Consider the following 18,792-nt stretch of genomic DNA (forward strand, 5'->3'; position numbering starts at 1 on the left):
AACAGAGCAGATGGACAGCCTGAAAGAGTTAAGGAGGTCAGCCTGTGTAAGACTGGTAACCTGCTATTAGTGCTCTTTTAGTGTTTTGTTTTTTGTTTTTTGTTTTTTTTTTTTTTTTTGAGGTAATGGGATATGAAATTAGCTTTAGACACTCAGCAAGTTTGTTTGAAAATATCAAATATCCCAGACCTACTATACCCACTTCTTCTTCTTGACTTACTGAACACTTCACTAGGAAATGTCTTCTTAGGAAACCTTCTTGAAAGACCTCTTAACCTGTGCTGCAATTTAGGTGTAACAACTGAGCAGATGAGCCTAAAGATTTCTCCCATTCTATCTACTAGAACTGATGAGTGCTTGAAAGATGTACAAAATTCTTCCTTTGCTCAAGTGCATGTATTACTTCCAAGACTACAATATCTTTATGTGTTTTAGGCATCTTAGTTTGGATGATGTAATTTTCATTATTACTGTATTTCAAAGGGAACAAAGCTAAGCCAGTACTTTATGATGCATCTCCCACAATCAGAATAGCCTGAAAATGAATTAAAGTACAAGAATAGAATCAAAATAAATGAAATTTATAGCTGGGAATATAAAATGAATGGCAAACATTGCCAGTAATTTTATAGGATGATCTTTGATTATCTTTATTGTCATTATAGTGACACATTTTTTGTTGTTTTTATTTAAATTATTTTTCTACAGGAGAAAAGTATTTTTGATTTTCTTGTGATAGCAGTGACTTAGTCTATTCATCTTTGATTTTCTAATAATTTTTTTCAGTTCCAAACAAAGATTTATATTTTATTTTTGAGAAAAAAAAAAAAAAGAGAGAGAAAAAAAAAGAGAACGACAACAACACCAAAAACACTCTAAAGAATGTTTAATTGTTAGAAAAATAAGATAAAGGAAGCATGGTCTACCAAGAAAATTACTGTCATGTTGCAAAATATATCTATTAAAAAATGAGTGGGGGGGAGGGAGGGGGGGAGGAGAGAGAATTTCTAAATTAAAACTTGGTGGAAGGTCAATATTTGCATTTTAATATGAATATTTTAGTAAGTATTTTGCCATTATGAGACCTTAAACTCATTGCATTTTGGTATAAAGATAGAATGAAGGTATAAAAGGAACTATGGATTTGTGGAATTTGAACAAGTATCATGCATTTCTAATTCTTCTTCCATCTACCAGTGGTACTAAGACTTAGTATCTGATATAAAGCAAACAAAACACCCAATCAAATTACTAAAATGAAGAAGTAGTCTTCTGCTTTGATGTGTAAGAGTCTGAAGAAATTATCTCTTTTTTAGTTGTTGCTGTTTTAACACACATAAGTGACAAGCATTTAGTACATCTGTTCAGCTGACAATAGAGCTTTGTCACTGGGATGACAAATGAAAAAGGATTGGATTAACTTAGTTATAAAGAGATTTACATTTTACTTCATCTGACTCTTCTCCACAAGATGGATGAATTACAAATAATAATTTCTTCTGAAGCCACCATTATAGAACGAAGTTGAAAAATTCCACTCACTGAAATATGCATCATATATCTGGCAGGTAAACCCAAAGAAAGTTCCTTCTTTTATTAACTGAACTCACAGGAGAAAACAGAGTTTGTATGATGTATGACCTTATTATGTTGCTGGAGCACAGGAATGCTACTATGCTGTTGAATACAATGCCTTCACCATTTTTTTCTCTGGTACGCCTTGGCACATTTAGTGGTAGAAGGGTTGATGCCATCAATGTAAGACTCTTCAAGGTTTCATATTTTTAGAATGATAGAGAAAGATAAAGTCTGAGCTTCTCACAAAAGCCTTGGCAAAGTGTTTCTCTTGTTTTCTCAACCATCGCTTTTCATATAATATGCATTGAGTAATTTTTAGTCTGGATTTTATTTAATACCATAGTTAAGCAAAATTAAGTGTTGCACAAGTTTAATATTAACCTGAATGTCTGATGGATCATTTTCTAAACATTCAGATAACACTAAAAGATCAACATAACTGTAAAAGTGCATTAAAAAACATAGGATCTAGAGAGAAAGAAGGAAGAAAGTATTTCAGAATCATAAAGTCTTTACTGAAACAAAATGACAGCAAAAGCTTTTGAAAAAAAATTGACAATTGTCAAATGAACCAATAACTGTGAAATATAGTATTTTGCTTTCCTAAGATGGTCAGCTGTAACAGAGTGATTAAGCATGAATGTGAGATTTTCATCTGCTGGCTTTATTCTCTGGGTCAAATTCTATCTGCAGAAGCCTACATGTTTATCAGAATTTTAGAAAGCATGCCAGTCTAAAAATAGTACACTATATTAAAAATATATATGTTCAGAGAATCAAGAAATGATATCTGTGTGTGTGTGTGTGTGTTTGTTTTTGTTTTGTTTTGTTTTAAAGTCAGTTAGCTTCAGCAATATAAATATGACTGACTCCTGTTCCAAGTTCTCTGACATATTTGCACCTTTATAGTGTTTTGTTGTTGTTGTTGTTGTTGTTGTTTTCTAGTAGCAGCATTTTTATCATTTATTGCAATGCAGTCGGTCTTTCAACAACATCCATAATTGCAGAGCTGGGTCCCAGATGATTGAGATTGGTAAAAATATGCAAGCATCACAGCCTTGGTTGTGTTCACGTTGTGGTGCTGACAGCCACAAAAGCATAGAATACAGTAAGTACCTCTAGAGGGCTCCCAAGTTATTTAAAGAGTTACAACCCTATTACTTTACACAAAAGGTTATTTTTCTCTTACAGTGGGTTTCTTGTGTTTATTTATTTATTTATTTCTCATCCTCCATTTTTTTTTTCTTTGAGTAGTTCCATATTTATATTTCATTAGATATTTTCTAGTCTGTTTATGTACCTTTCATTAACATTTCCTCCTCTCCTTCTTCCCTTCCTGACTCCTTTTGAACATACTTCAAATCTTCATTGTCTCCTTAGGATTGTCTTAAAAGCAAAATCTGTGATCTGTTTGCTTCTGTACAAAGACTAAAGGGGGTGTGCTGCTCCAGGACAGCCTTTTAGACTATGAATGCAAGGTCACTCCCAGAGTCCTAGTCATCAGCATCAAGCAAAGCAGTATTTTACACATACTATCCTCCTTTGTATGTCTTCTTCTTTGCTATCTGTTTTAATTTCTTTATACTGTCCAGCCAGTTAAAATATAAACATTATTAGATTTATTTTTTATGTTTCCAAAATCATAGCTTTTGAGTTCCCTATGTTGCTCTTACCCAACATGGAGTTCCTTTTATGTCAATGTGCAGTGGGAATTAGTACTTTTTATTCAAACTTTAAGGAATGTATACCTATTCTGTTGTACATGGGTGTTTGGGGTGGGAGGTAAGGCTAAGTGCTGGTATTTTATTTTTTTGTTTTTTTTTTCGATCTAGGTGTAACTTTATGCCACTTTGCACGTGTGTAGTAACCACAGTCAGAACAACATCCTGAGAAAACTAGTATGGCTGTTGTCTGTGTTCCTTCTAAGAAATAGCTAAAGAAGAAGTATATTTTAATGCGTGTAATTATACCTGTCAGTTTTCAAAGGTGAAAGGCAACTGAAGTCTGAATGTGGTCCTTTGGGATGAAACCCTGACTCCTCTCAAGCTGGCTGAAGTTTGTGCATTGACCTAACCAGGGACCTGATTTTGACCTCTACTTTATGTGTGTCCAGAAAAGTAAGGGTAAGAGAGTAAAGGTAGGCTCATTCTAATCTATGCCAGCACGTATACAGTGTTTTCTGCAGCTGGAATAAACACCAAATAGAACGTGTGAAAGGTGGCTTGAAAACTATGCAGAGGAAAAGGATCTGGGGGTGCTGATTGATGTTTGCCTGAACACGAGCTGGCAGTGTGCCCAGGTGGTCAAGAAAGCCAAAAACATCCTGTCTTGTATCAGGAATAGCGTAGCCAACAGGACCAGGGAGGTGACTGTTCCTTCTTCAAGAAGGATATCGAGGCCCTGGAATGTGTCCAGAGAAGGGCTACGAAGCTGGTGAAGGGCCTGGAACACAAGGACTGTAAGCAGTGGCTGAGGGAACTGGGGTTGTTTAGTCTGGAGGGGAGGAGGCTCAGGGGAGACCTTATTGCTCTCTAGAACTACTTGAAAGGAAGGTGTGGGGAGCTGGGGGTCAGCTTCTTCTTGCAGGTAATTAGTGGTAGGACAAGAGGGAGTGGCCTCAAGCTGTGCCAGGGGAAGTTCAAGTTGGAAATTAGGAGACATTTCTTCTCAGAAAGAGTAGTGAGGCATTGGAACAGGTTGCCCAGGGAGGTAGTGGAGTCACCATCCCTGGGGGTGTTTAAGGAAAGGTTGGACATGGTTTAGTGAGTGACATTGGTAGTAGGGTGATGGTTGGACCAGATGATATTGAAGGTCTTTTCCAACCTTTATGATTCTATGATTCTATGACTAATCAGTATGATAAGTTAATGAATGTGGCATGTGTAATGGCACTATAAGATGGTATAGTTTACATCAACATATGGTATGAACAAACGCCACAGACAGATGTATTTCAGTTGCTCCTTCAACTAGGGAATGCATTAGGGAAATACCTGACAACAGAAATGTCGGAGGGCTTTACTGAAATCTCTTGAGTATCCATGTGAAGTGCATGGCAAAAGTTACCCAACAGTATTGAATGTTGATAACGAGAAAACTGAATCAAAGTTAAAGTTCATTAAGGAAGACTGTATGTCTGCAATGAAGTAATTACTTCATTGAAGCACTGAAGTAATTAGTATATTTTTTTAATTACTTCATATATATATATGAACATGCATATATAGACATATATATGAACATGTGTATGTGCACACATGTATATGCATAAATATATATATACGTATACATATGTATGCACACCTCCCCCCTTAAAAAAAAATAAATAAAAAAAAAATCAGAAAACTTTTACCATGCTAAAGCCATCTCTGTACAGCAAAGCACATTCTTAAGTTTCACTGGCATGATAAAACCCTTCATGAAAGAACTGAAGTTGTTTATTTGAATATTAGTCATTCTTAACTTCATGTGTGTTTAAGCAGGATTGCCTTAATCTGAAGTAAATATGATCATGTTTTTGTTTTTTGTTTTGTTTTGTTTTTTTTAGCATTGTTTTTTTGAAAAGAAGACAACTGTTCTGAGCACACATACTTGCTTTAACAGATGAATATATTGATTAAATCAACAAAGAAGGTAAGGGGAAATAAATTTATTACCATTTCAAATGAGTGATGTGGATAGTACGTAGACTGTACATTTCAGTATGGTTTTCTGCCTTTTATAGGCCATTATATTGTCAAAATGTGACACTGACTCATATTGAGAATATGATCCAGTGCAAGTTTCCCAACATTTTCTATAGGATGTTTTAGTGAGTCATTTTCCACTTTGCTGTGAAAGATTTAAAGATGCAGGCATGCTTAATTTCAAGAGAGGGTTGAGCAGGACTGTCTCAAAATACCAAAATGTCTACTGACAAGTAATAAATAAATAGCTGGTATTTCTGTTTATAACAGAACAAGAAGTATTGGGCTTAAATGAAAGCACCTATGATTCAGTTTAGAAGTCAGGAAATTTAACACTGAGACTCATGGGGCACTGCAACATGTTGGCCAAGGAGTTTATGGAGTCTGTGCCAATGGAGGTCTCTGAGAAAATGATCTGTCCAGAAGGCAATAGCTGAGGATTATCTTGCCTAGGAGAGGTACTAGGTTATCCTTCCAGGTCCATTCCGGTTTTCTGTATGTATGTGACATTGCTATTATACATAATGATTTAAAAATGGACAGGTGTCTTCAGTGGTGCTCAAAGCCAAAAGAAAGCATACCTATAACATGCAGCAAAAATATTTTATTTACTTGTACTTTTGGCTCATTTCCATATTGTTTTTAACACTAGAAAGAAATGAGGTAAAGAAAGAGAATTACAAAAATAAAAGTTTAGGTTTAGATAAAGAGTACCAGCAAAAATAGATGTATTATAAAATAAGTTGATGATATTAGCAAATAATTTGACAACTAGCATAATATTTTCTCCCATGTTTAAAAGTATCCTTTAAATTGTTTTTACAAATAATTCATGAGGTACAATTTTCTTGTGAGCATCTTTAAATATTTAAAACTCCAGAGCTGCTGGCTTGCTTTGGCGGGGTACATAGGTCGTGTATTTTCTTTTGCTTTGAGTTAGACAACTTAACCTTAAGAATCATGGTTTCAGCATAATATTAATGCCAAAGCCATGTTTTGTTATTGTAAAATTATCTGTCTTTAAATGTCTGCTGTGAACATATGGACCAAACCTACCAATAAAAGACATTTTGTATTTTTACTAGAAATATTGACATGAAAAAATTTTCATCTGTCTTTAGGTGCTTGACAAAGCCCATATGATTTTTTTTTTTTTTTTTTGGATAAATTTTGCTGCACTTGAAGCAAATGAACTTGGCTTTCAACTAGAAGAAAGTAACTATCTCTTTGAGATAGTTCTCATTTTAATTTATGTTTTTGGCTTGTGCAAGACTGTATTCATAATATTCATAAAACACCATTCACAGATTATTTTATTTTTCATTCTGGTGAAAGAAATAAATTTAAACAGAACTATATTTACATCTGTTTTTCTAAATATTAATATCATGTTTATTATCCCATTCACTGAGGGCTTGCTACTAGTTCTGCCAACTACCAGACATCAGAAATGATTGATGAGATACCTTTTAAAATGTAGCCAACAAACATGAGTTCAGTGATACTGCTGATTAAATTAAAAAAAAAAAAAAAAAAAAAAAAAGGTGGAAAGAAAGAAAGGAAAAATGCATCACCAACAAGGTAGATCAGTAGTAAGGATCATATAACAACCAGAGGAATTAATAGAATATAAATAATTTATGTTTTTTCCACTGGAGGCACAAAATGATTATCTCTTTTACACAGGCCATCCTCTTGAACAAATCCGAGTTTCTGGCCATGATCTTCACATGTATTATTTCAAAACTGCTAAAAAACATGATGATTTGAAACAAAATTTATTCAGCTTTTCAGAATGGGGTAACCTGCTTTTAAAATTTTTAATACTATCAGTAAGGAAAGTGTTTGTTTTTTTTTCATGTGTCATGTTTTCCTGCAGAAATTGCAAAATAGAAGAGAAAAATGGCAAGCTCAGCATTGGTTTATAATGAGAAACTAAAACAATTTTCATTAGAGGACAGACAAAGTAAGTAACATTGTATAGATAAAGAGAAGGACAGCTTATTTTAAAATTTTGTCATTAATATATATACCTTTGTATGCCCAAAATAACTAATTGTTTTTGAAAATATTGAATATTTCCAGATGTTGTAGGTTGACCTTGGCTGGCTGCAAGATGCCCACACAGGCACTCTCACTCTTCTTCCTCAAGAGGACAAGGACAGGAGAAAAACATAAGATGGAAAAGCTTGTTGGTTGAAATAAAGACAAAGGAGAGCATTACAAATTACCATCAAGGGCAAACCAGACTCAATTTGGGAAATAAATAAATAAATAAATAATAACAGTACCAATTAAAAACAAAGAGCACTGGATAGAAAAAAAAAATAGAAAATTTTAAAAACTTAGAAAAATTAGAAAATTAGAAAAGCATCCCCATCCCAGATGCAATATCATTCCTTCTACGTCCTCCCACAGAGTAGTGTAGGGGAATGTGGCATGGGGGCTGCGATCAGTCCCAAATACTTTGTCTCTGCCACTCCTTCATGGTCACTCTCTGCCCCTGCTCCAAAGCGGGTTCCTCCTATAGGATGCCATCCTTCCTGAACTGATCCTGTGTGGGCATTCCACAGGCAGCAGCTCTTCAAGAACTGCTCCAGATATGGGTCCATAATATCAGGAGCAAACGGGGTCCCCCACGGGTGGCAGCTCCCCACAGACCCCCTGCTCCTGCGTGGGCTCCTCTCCATGGGCTGCAGCTCCGGCCCGGGGCCTGCTCCTGGGGAGGCTCAGCCCAGCCCATTGCAGCCAGCTGGATCCAACTGTGTCTGACACCAGGCAGCCCCATCCTCTTGCAGCCACCCCACTGCCAACACCTTGGTAGTGATGTCCAGTACCCCAGATTTCACAAAGGCCAGCATCCATGATATAGACTGAAGTGCCACTATGTAGAAGAATGTCCTCTCTAGGAAGGAAAGAGTGCGTTTCTAACTAAGTTCTGAAATGCTGAAACACAAGTTGCCTTTGATGTCTGTGTACAGTACAGATAAGCATAGTAGTAGTTTAGAGATATTTTCAGTCAAATTTATTCTTGTGTATTTCTTTGTTTTCTCTTTGTTTTCTTTGGGGTTACTTAAATACTTAATGTAAAAAATATGTTTAAAATTTCAGGTTGTTGGTTAATAGTCTAGTATGTCACAGCTAGGTGAGAACGCTTCCATATTCCATTCCATGCTTCCTCACCAATGCGGGTTTTTCCTATTTTCTCTCCTAGTTTCGTCTATACTTAAAGACTTAATTTTTATCCTGGTCAAACCTCAGCTGGATGCTAAAACTTCTTGCTACCAGTCTGGCTGAGTATCAGTTGGTTCTTGAGAAATGAAATGATAAGTCCTTTACCAGATGAATTTGTTCCATTCTTGTTGGACCAGAGCTGTACTTAGTATTCTATTATTTTATGATAATTTTATACTGGATGGCTTACAGATTCAGCACAGGACACACTAAAAACTAGTGTTTCCAATTCATAATTAGAGAACAATGTGAACTATAGTAAGAGATTTAAATAAATTATTTCAAATTTGCTGCATTGTAATGTCTGTGAAATCACTTTCAGGCTCTTTAAAAGCAGCTTTTCACTGAGTTCCTATTTCAATTTCATGCAAAGCATGTTCATTTATCTACAAATGAATCCTAATGAGGAGCCTTTCAGTTTTTGTGATGTGCAAAAGATTTCTGCAGAAACTGAAGCCTGCTCACATATAAATCCTTTCTTACCTTGTTTCAGTGGTGACTCCTCTGATACCAAAAATGAGTTTTTCACATCTGACTCCTCAAAGCAGTTTCTAGCTTAGTAATAATATTTCAGCACCTGCAAATGCCTTATTAGAAACACTTTCATGATTCCCCCACACTCCTCCACCAAGACTCACTTGCTGCAAAAATCTTCAGGATTTTCTCTGCAGTCAATTTTACACTGTGTAATCCAATCTATCTAGAATATTCCCATTTCTATAACAATATAGCCTGAACTTTCTGTAAGTTTTAAAATAGCTATAAGGTCTAAAATAAAATTATATTATTGGTACAGTGGGAAATATTATTCCCAGATGTATTTAAGAAATGGCACCAATTCTTTCTATAGAAGTGAACAAATTTATTTTGATTGGTGCTATATTTATACCTACTTTTGTGCTTGTGAGCAGGTTGTGCATATTTTATTTAATGATACTATAGCAATATAAGAATATAAATGAATAGGAAAACGGATATGATTGTTATTTCTATAGATTTAATTCGTATTATAAATCAAGTGTAGCCTTTTATTATAGTCTACATAAAGATTTATTTCCATCTTTCTCCAAGTATTTGCATTATTCTTGATTTATTTTTCATATGCTTGATGCCATTTTGAGAAATTTGACTCATTTCATTCAATGCAAGAAAAGCAAAGTCTATTGGTTTCCATGAGGTAATGCAACAACCAAAAATGAAATAAAAGAAATTATGATATATATTTATAAATGTCATTTCTTTCCTCTATGGACACATACTAGATGCTAAAACCCTGCAATATAAATCCTCATGCAGGTATATAATTCCTGAAAAGACCAGTTTCATGTTATAAACAAAGTAGCTGTTTCAAAACAGAATTTTATGACTGGTTAACTGACTTTGAAAAAAGACAAAAAATGTATTGAGAGGTACAGGTAAAAAACATTTTGTTGTGTGTAGTTTAGGTAGTAGAAAAATATCTTCTCTGTATCTGCCAAATCATGATGGAATTTTAGCAAACATATTAAAATTTTAAAATGAATTCTATCATTGAATAAGAAACAGAGTAGCCCTGCCAAAGCATAGTAGCCCTGGTAGCTACTTAATGAAAACTGTTGTTTCTTCCCAATGAAAAAAGAAACATAAGTATTTGTGCGATTCAAAGCTGAGCAAATCCACTGTCCTTTTAAAAGGACAGTTGTTTTCAAAGACTTATTCTATCACATGGATATTCCCATATTGAATTATACTTACCTCTGTGCACTTGTGTTTGTTGGTCTTTTACTTTTAGGTGGAAGGTTTAACTCCCTCCATCAGGAAGAGCTATTCAGATTCTCCACTTTTCTGGGAAAAAAAATGACTGGTAAATAAAGTTATTAGTATCACACTCTCACAGCCAGATTGTTAAAGAAAAGAATGGTTGCTACTAACTTTTCTGAGTGGATTCATGCACGTGTTAGTAGTAAATACTTCTTGACCTGGACTGAATTACCTTTGTGCTGCTATCATAAGGTACTAAAGCTACAGGGAACATTATGATTTCAGATGACCAGTTGTTTCCAGTTTGGCTAGCAAGAAGTCATTTTTTCATTGTATAGGTCACTGCAGAATCCATTTTTGTGTGTACAAGATTATGATGAATATAGCAAGGATCATTCCCCATCTCCTAAGCCCAGCTGTAGCCACAGTCTTGTCGCTTTATTACATTTCCTTGTCAGAGAGAGACCTGGGCATGCTTTTGCCTCTCGATTCTCTACTTTTGCACAAAAAGCCCCCTAGGAGCAGGAGCAGTAATGTGCTCTGCAGAGGTGATAGTCTGCATGATCTGTAACCTGTGGTGCTGAAGTGCTCACTGAATGATGAGAATAGATGCATCCTGGCTCTCCCTGTGCACTGCAGATTGCCCTTACACATCTCATGGTTTTAATCTCTGCTCCCAGACCTGAACTGCTGGTAATATACTACAGTGACTAATTTTTATTTATTTATTTATTTATTTTTGGCTCTTAAGCTATTTCATGCATATAGTTCCCTGTCACTTAAACATATTAAAGATCATGGCAGTGAGGATTTCCACCTAAAGTTTTAAGATTAAGGTCTCAAAACTACAAATAAATTTTGTGTGTTATTTGTGTATGCATGTTCTTTTAAAAAATAAAAATAAAATCTTCTATTTGTCCATACCTCTTTACATCCAAAATGAATGAAAAATCTCTGATCCTGCTGCTTGCAGATCTCATATTTAAACACAGTAAAGTGCCACCCACTTTTTAAAAGATAGTTGCTTACTCAAGGAGTGGGAACTGCACTGTTAGAGGAAAACCTGCAGGAAAACTAATGACAATTTGAGAAAATTATTACCAACTGATTCCCAAATGAAGTTAGTGTTCATATATGATATTTTGGCTTATACACTGAAAAAAATACATTGCCAGTAGAGAAAAATAATAATCAAAATTAGCAACTTTATGTGCCAAACAAAAGTTGGGGAGATATAGAGTCAAAAGTTTTCCAACATTATGAGTCTTATCAATTTTAATTAAATTGAAATAATGAGTGATACACTAAACAGTGAAAAACAGTCATCATGGTGAACACATTTTATATCTGCCATTGCACTTTAAATAGGCATCTATTATAGTCATTTCTGCAGCTTCGCTAAGATCATTACTGAGTATAGTCAGATAATTTAAATATTGATCTGATCTGCAACTTGCCTGAGCACACAGCACCATGATGAATCTTTCAAAACTGAACCTTTTTTGACTAGGTGACAGTGAGAGAGGGAGCAAATTACCAAATCAGAACATTAATATTTTTAGCTGAGCTCTTCAATTTTGTGGTAATCACAGTGAGTATCTGTCAATCATGATGTTTTTTTCTTACAGAGCCTTAACTTTGAGTGGACTAACGTGTACTTTTATATTAAGTGGCACAGGAAAAAGAGAAGGTAAAACCACTTTTTATCTATGAAAGCTACTGGGATAAAGTAATGTGAGCCATTAGGTCATAGAGATAGAAGCATACAGCTCAATTTTTGTTCTTGTTTCTCTGGCAAATTAAAAAGTAAAAATAAAAATCTTCCAATCCTTCCTACTCTGGTTATTAGGAAGAATTTATTAGGATAGTTTGCAAATACACTAGAGGTGGTTGCATTTGAAAAGCGGTATGCTTGTATGTTAGGGACTTGAAGATCTAAGTTTTAAGGTGAATAAATATAAAATACAAGTTGTTCACTGTAGAATAAGCTTTGAAAACAAGAGTGTTGGGGAACACTGCAAATATTAAAGGGAAAGTATAGAAACATCTATTTCTTCAAGCTTTATAAGCTAAGGGCTTTTTTTTTTTTTTTTTTTTTTTTTTTCTCCTTTCTTTTTTTTTCCCCTTTGAGAGTATTTTGTGTTGCTTGAGTGATTGTACTCTAGGTGCCGGTGTTTGATGAATTGATGAATTGATTCAGTACATCCCAACTATCACCCTCGTCTTTTCTACACACTCAGTCCTAATAGATTTCCATTAGTAACTGAAGACTTTTTGGTGATCATTTTGCTGGCAAAAAATGATTTAGGAGAGGATCACATTCCAGAGCGTGGCCTATGGCATATGGTAATTGGGTAATAAAACATGGGTCTGTTAGTAGGAATATAGGTATTGCCAAACGAAATTGCCATTCCCTGTTCTTGTAGTCCTTCAGTAAGTCTGTAGAAATAGAGCAAATAATGTGCTTCAGGAAGAAAAACAAACAAACAAATAAATAAATAACAGTGTTTTTTATTATTTTATTTATCTTTCTATGTTTTATGATGCTTAACTGCAGACTGTCTTTGAGTAAGGTGGTTTTATTGCTCCTGTAAGTAAGATGGCTACTTCTATATAGGTCTAAATGTCACAGTTTCTCACAGCTGATATTTTATGTTCTAGAAGTACATCTACAGAGCCATTCACATCTGAGCTTCTTTTCAAATGATCAGGTGTGAGTGCTAACATTAACAACGGTTCAAAGAGGAACTCTTCAGCAAGTAACAGTAAATACTAAATAACAATTCAATGATTCAAAAATAAGCAATTTCAACAACTGATTCAACAATAACAGTTCCATGAATTTCCATGAAACAGTCCCAGACTAGCAACCCCCAACTTCTTACCATCATTATATTGCCAGGTTGTTCCTTGTCCACAATATACTTAATCTTCCCCTTGGATTTCCTCTGGCAACATTTCTGGATCCTGCTGGTGTTTCTTGGCCCATCTCACAGAAACATCAGTCACTCACTGCATTCACCAGTCAGCTCCTGCTTAATTCCACTTCTCAGGCACCTGGGCTGGGTGAACAGGCTATGTCAGGCCAGAGCCTGTGGGTGCTGACCAACCTGTTGATTATCCAAATGGCACAAATAATGCTAAACTCACTATGCAGCCTCTCCTTCTACAGGGTGCTAACTTGGATTCTTTTTACCTTTTCAGGGCAGATGAGAAAATCTTTCCTTCACCCTGGGGGAAAAGGCTGGTATGCATCTGGATCTCTTCCTGCAGTAGGCAGCTGGGCTGTGCACAGGTACGTAGGTCCTCTAGCTGGGATAAAGCCTTTGAGACTGCTCTGTCAAACAGCCTCACACCTGCACAACAAGATCAAAAATGTATGAAGAGGAGAGGGAAAGGAAAGAAAGAGTTATAATACAGGAACTTAATTTCCCAAGGAAACAAAGTTAAAACATGGACTGCATGTCACCATTATATTACATGTACTTGATGTTCTGTAAGATATCTTTTTAAGAAACTAGTCAAAAATGAAAAGTAGGACTGAAAAGTTTCTGTGTAAGAGCAATTTCAAAGTCTGTCCTTTAAACATTTATGAAGAGAAACCAAGAGACTGCACAGAAAATTCAAACTGTGAAATTCTACATCAACAGACGATTTTCAGATGAAATGTCTCGGTGTGCTCTTGTTTCAGACTGTGATCTCCTTTTCATAATCACTGTTCCATCATAATATGTATTTCAGTCTCTCTCTCTCTCTCTCTCTCTCTCTCTCTCTCTCTTTCTCTCTGTTAAAGCAGCAGTCAGAGCTATTCCTTTGGGATAATCCCCCAAAGGGAATTGTGACATGATACAGTAAGTACCAATCTTAGCAAATATTATAGTAAATAGAAAATTTGACTTTTACTTTCTTCATGTATTTTAATCCCCTACTTTTTAAATGTATTTTAATTCCCTATTTCGGGGAATTAAAGAAACAACACTATGACATTCACCTTCATATTTGTCCCTCCAGATAATGTCCTTTACAACAGTAGGTGATGTTCATCTAAAATTTGCTTAGTCTGTATGCTATGAAGTCATTTACCAATATCAACTTGAGATCTCAAAAACAGATATTAAAAACACAAACAAAGCACAATAGCATTTTATATTGTAGGAAACTTTTCCTATCTGATCAATAATGTATTCCTTCTTAATTATTCAATATTATTTAGTGAAAATTTTATGCCTACTGGAATATTAATATCATATAACAACTGTAAATACTCCAATTTTAATTAAAATACTTTAGCAAAAGTTGGATGAGAAAGTTTTGATACATTGATAGTCATGACAAAGCAAAGTAGCGTATCAAAGTACAAAATAAAAATGAGGAATTATAGAACTACTAAGAAATTGCAGAAAAATTATATTTATTAATCATATTCTTTTTTTGTGCTTTCTAACTTTGCTGTATATAAGATTCATATATCTGAAGCATTCTAAAATAATATTGTTTTCTATTTATTTTTATGTACTATTTACAACTTTAAAAATATTTTTATTTTATTTTTATTTATGGGAGATTTAGGAATAGAAGATATTCCTATCTTGTGCTATAGAATAATGATTTCATATCTCCAGGAAATTAGATTTTATTTTAAACTGAAAAGGCACATTCCAACTTGAAAATATTTCAGCTGAGATATTCCTGCTAAAACTCATCAAAGTATTAACCAGCTCCTGGATACATTTCATGTAAGAATAATAACATCACTGAGCAGACAGACATCCTTCACAGTGTGAAGACACTTCATGTCCATTGTAGGCTGCAGTCTGCAGCTGCAGTCCTGGATTCACTGATCTTGGTAGCAAAAGTTCCTCTAGCACCTGCAGGGAGGGGAATCTTGTTGCACAGCTGTAAGGACTGCACTCCATCCCCTCTCCTGGTAGGTGGCTGACCACAGCTGCCCATGGTGCCAGGGCCAACATGGAGCAAGGAATTGAGAAAAGTAGTGGCAAAGAAATTCTCCAAAAGGAGACATACAAACATTTGCAGAACTTTTTAAAATTCCATTTCATGATAAGAGTGTTATGTACTTATTAGGCAATAATAAATAAATAAAAACTAAACAACCTTCCCCTCCTCCAAAAACCTAGTTAAATAACCCTGCAGCATGAGATAAGGGAAGCTTACAAGATAAAGAGACCTGAAATATTTTATGAATACCATTAAACATGTGAACTTGTACTGTCCTTGGAGTAATAATCTCAGACAAATTGGAAATTTATCTTGTCAAGTGATGCTTTCAGTAAGGTATAAAGCTAGCCAAAATATACTGAACCTGCACCTCCCAATACTGAAGATGCCTCTGTGAGGACTACCTCAGATAGTGCCACATCAAATTGTTAAGGTTAGTTCTGGTTAGGTTCATACATACGCTTAAGGACTTTGTTGAACAGGACACACAGCAGTATGAAATATGAAAAAGGAAAGAAGGAATACATTCATAGACAGCAGATAATGTTCACAGAAGCAAAAGCTAGAAAGGAAAGTGTGGGGGAGAGGGAGAATGGGCTATATTTCACCTTTCACTCTTTGAATGTATTGCTGTTCTGCTACTAGAAAATGGCCCTTTTCACTACAGCTGCACCTTATCTTCACAGCTTCGTGTTTCAAATTGCCAACATGTAATAAGCCTTACTGAACTGTTACTGGTGGATAAGAGATAATGCTTAAAATAAATAAATAAATAAATAAATCAAACAGAAAATAAGTATTCTCCTCGCAGACAAAATGGTTAGAGCAAAGCAAAAGCAAAAATAAGAGATGATATGAACAGTGTCATAGTATGATCAGACAGTAAGGTAAGTTGAGATATCTCAAGCATGGGATGCTCTCTACCAGACCATATCACAGAATCACAGAATCACAGAATTTCTAGGTTGGAAGAGACCTCAAGATCATCGAGTCCAACCTCTAACCTAACACAAACAGTCACCACTAAACCATATCCCTAAGCTCTACATCTAAGCGTCTTTTGAAGACTTCCAGGGATGGTGACTCCACCACCTCCCTGGGCAGCCTGTTCCAGTGCCTAACAACCCTTTCAGTAAAGAAGTTCTTCCATGTAACTCCATAACTTTCACATTCCCACACTTTGACAAAGGATTGCTTAGTGGCTAAGATCTGTCCTTTATTTTTTACATTTCTTTATTTATTTTTACATTTTACGTTAGTTACTTTTTTTTTGTTCTTCAAACTATCAGTACAATCCAAGTACTGGAAAAAACATAATAAGCTATAAGAATACATCTGTGCAGGTCACCAGCCTACTAGATGAGACCGATGGCCTATCTAATTTACCTCTTCCAGTGTCAAAAAAAAAAAGAGATACTACTTTAGAAAACAAAACCATTACCTGCAGTCATCATGTTACTGCTAGCTCTTCTATATCACAGTGAGAATCTATTAAGCCTTAACCCTTTGTTTCCTATCCTTTACTCAGCTTTCAACTCATAAAATTACCTTTCTTACTTTCAGAGATTATGACTGTAGATGGCATCTTTGGCCCTGTCAAAGCTTCTAGTGTGGAATTTTCTGAAATATGTCTGAAAATTCAAATACTTCATATCCACTGCATCATTTCCATCCATGCACTTAATTACATGCTCATAAAACTCTGGGAGTTTAGTAAGACAATTTTTTCCTTCACAAAAAACATACTGATTCTAGATCTTTTTTTTTTTTTTTTTTTTTTTTTTTTTTTTATCATAGAATCATAGGTCTGGGTTGTAAGGGACCTCAAAGATCACCCAGTTCCAACCGCCCTGTCATAAACAGGATACCACCCTGGTTGCTCAGGGCCTCATCTAACCTGGTCTTGAACACCTCCAGGGATTGGGCATCCAAAACCTCTCTGGGCAACCTGTTCCAGTACCTCGCCACCCTCTGAGGATATTACAGTTTTATTATTTATATTATTTATGGATTAATTATGGAGATTTATTACGGATTCTTCACTTTTACCAGAGATGGAAGTCAGTCACCAGTTTGTACTTTCTGGAAAGTCCATCCAGATCTCAAGGTGGGAAAAACAGCTGCAAAGAATTCCATTCTATTTATTTATTTATCAGGAACGCCTTAGACATAAAAATATATATTTAAGGCTTTGCATCAGTGCTTCCATGTCTTGTCTGGAAGTTTCCCCAATCACCCCTATATCTGAGTTACAAAGAAAAAAAAAATCCTTCCCTCTAAAAGCCTCTGAATATTCACCCAATTTTAACATAATGTTTATGGAAAAACTGAAAGTGACATCTCTAGTACAAGAGCAATGGAGCTACTGTGTTTGTTGTCATTAAGGTTTAAATTCATAAATACTATAATTATAGTTAGCAGTAACCAAATGAGCAGGAAACATATCCACTGGTTCAAATCCTGCAGTGTTTGCCTATGTGGGAAACCCTGAGAATTCTAATTTAAGACTTTGAGTCACCTCTAAGATAGGGAAGTAGAGTTGTTTGTTACAAAGGGAGGCACAATACTGTAATTACTTTTTTATGCCAATGTCAGCATCTTTAATAAGTATCTGCACTCTCCTCAGCATGTGTACTAAACCTTGATGCAGTCAGTGTAGAATAAAATTGGCACTTCTCTTTGTCTTCTTTGTCCTTTCTGTTAAAGTCATTCTGCTAAAATGGAGACAAAGTGCTATTTTCAAACCAATGAATGGGAAATATGCTTGTTCTATTTATTTGTGGCATACATAACACAAGATCCATCAGGAACAGATTTTATATTTTTCTAGGGTGCTCATCTAAAAGTCAGGCACAGAAGGGGAAATCTAGCCTTGGGCTAAGGGTGTTTTTTTTGTTTTTTTTTTTTTCTGTTTGTTTTTCTGTTCTTCAGATATTGTGTTTACCTTCCCCCCCCCCCCCCCATTCAAATAATGTAAATGAATAGCACAATAAGGTAAATCCAGAATAACTATTCTGAACTTGAATCTCAGAAACTTACTTTTCAACCTGTAGAATCACCAATGTGACCCTAGTCTTGTCTCCTTACTCCTGCTTCCCCTTTTCATTTAACATTTTCAGAAAAATCTCATGTCCTTTTAAGTCTTAATTTCTCTCAAGACCTGTCCTGTCCCAACTCCAGCAGCATTATGACCCCAATAACCATGGTAGTTAGTGGATGGCAGAAACAGCGGTAGTTAATTTGATGGAGTTTCTGAATAAGTGATCAGATACATTTACACTGTGATCATTTAGTTCCTGCTTTTCACAGCACAGGCCATAGGTCATCCTCAACTTTCCACCTGCAATAAAGCATACATTTTAGGAAATAGACAGCCTTGATTTTTAGATTGCCAACAGAAACCAATGTAACCAGTTCTAATTACTTCCGCTTGCAGTTAAAACTCTGTACCTGATTGAAAGGCTGAATTTGTCTGACTTCAGCTGCCAGCCATTGGGTCTTGTTACACTTCTAGTTGCTAGGTTGAAAGCCCACTATCAATACCATTATCAATTTAATTGATCTTTTGCTGCTGCTTCAAGATTAAGCACTTAAC

The 18,792-nt window shown here is 35.4% G+C and overlaps 1 long non-coding RNA gene across 1 annotated transcript; it reads right to left on the reverse strand.

Moving 5' to 3' along the window:
- Nucleotides 1-12,802: 12,802 nt before the first annotated feature.
- LOC106016544 (uncharacterized) lies at nucleotides 12,803-18,520 on the reverse strand. Its single transcript, XR_001189350.5, has 3 exons — nucleotides 18,237-18,520; nucleotides 13,435-13,594; nucleotides 12,803-13,348 (listed from the first exon to the last, which is right to left on the reverse strand). It is a non-coding gene; the product is annotated as an uncharacterized lncRNA (long non-coding RNA).
- Between the last annotated feature and the right edge of the window lie 272 nt (nucleotides 18,521-18,792).

Source organism: Anas platyrhynchos, chromosome 4 (assembly GCF_047663525.1).
Source record: "Anas platyrhynchos isolate ZD024472 breed Pekin duck chromosome 4, IASCAAS_PekinDuck_T2T, whole genome shotgun sequence".
NCBI lineage: Eukaryota > Metazoa > Chordata > Aves > Anseriformes > Anatidae > Anas > Anas platyrhynchos.